Raw genomic sequence first — 1,322 nt, forward strand, 5'->3', positions numbered from 1 at the left:
GCAGTCCTAATTCATCATCAGGTGGGGATTTTCCTATTAGTGTTAGTTCCAGGATTTGCAAAATGCTCCCCTAGAATGCAAGGTTTAGAGGCCAGAGAGATGCATATTTATATCTTGGGGGGGGTTCATGGGGGGGGAGGATTGTGATAAGCCTTTCTGTTGGTATTTGGTGCTTAAGGCCTAAGACAAGGTTTTGACGTGTATCCCAGGAAACACGAACTTCAAAGGCATGTCAGCTCTAAGGTTATGGTTCACCTGCGCAGGGTCCTTGGCATTGTAAATATCCCTTGTATTTAACTCTTACTTAGTGATCTTTGCTGGTGCACCCATTTCTGGAATAGCATTATTAAAAATCTGCACGTGTTCCTACGGTGTGTTTGGATGCTCTTTGAATAGTCATGTTTTTATCTTCAGTGGGGGGCTTTTACAGTAGGACTGTGTCTAGTTTTAGTTAATTATATTTTAATGAAAGTGTCATTCATATTCGCATTTGCAGTATTAGGTGGAGATAATTAGATTTTCAAATTAGGAGCCAGCTCCTTAAATCCCATACAGGAAAATATTTGTGGTAGATCCCCACTTATCATGATATCTGGACGTTTCCCCCTATTTTTCATCATGGTACTTTTTTGCCAAGAAAGGAGGATGGGTGATAAAATAATGTAGATAAAATATTAATCAAATATCAATCTTTGTCGAGAAGGTGGGAGATGGCGGGTGTATGTACATAATACACCCAGAATATGCAAAGATATTCTTTCCCTAGGCTGGTACTTGCTTCATTTTGTTAACGCTCTTGACTCTTGATATTTTATAGTTCTTTTGCCTCTTCCTTTTTTTTTTTTTTTTTTTTTACTTTTGCTGATTTCTTCCACCAATTACACCCTAGATACGAGATCCTGAGTGTTTGCTTGATTGGTGTCTGCGGGAATGTGCACGTGTGTGTATACACACACACACGCATATATATATACACACACATACATATATAAAATGTATACATGCATATATGTGTGTGTACACACATATATATACACAGACATATATAAAATGTATATATGTATATATGTCTGTGTATCTATACACATACATATACGTGTGTACTTATATAATATATATACACACACATTACAATACGTATATAATGTAGTGTATATGTGCATGTGTATGTAAATAAATCCCCCCCTCTCTCTCAATAAGCAGATATTTCCGATCACATATACACGATCTTTCCCCCTTACGGGGACATTCCACCTTCATTATGCCATATTTCTCCCTAAATCGCTATCAAAAGAAGAGAATAGAAAAAAAAGGGGGGGGGG

The sequence above is a fragment of the Gavialis gangeticus genome, unplaced genomic scaffold, assembly GCF_001723915.1.
Source record: "Gavialis gangeticus isolate Ggan-Ray unplaced genomic scaffold, GavGan_comp1, whole genome shotgun sequence".
Classification (NCBI taxonomy): Eukaryota; Metazoa; Chordata; order Crocodylia; family Gavialidae; genus Gavialis; species Gavialis gangeticus.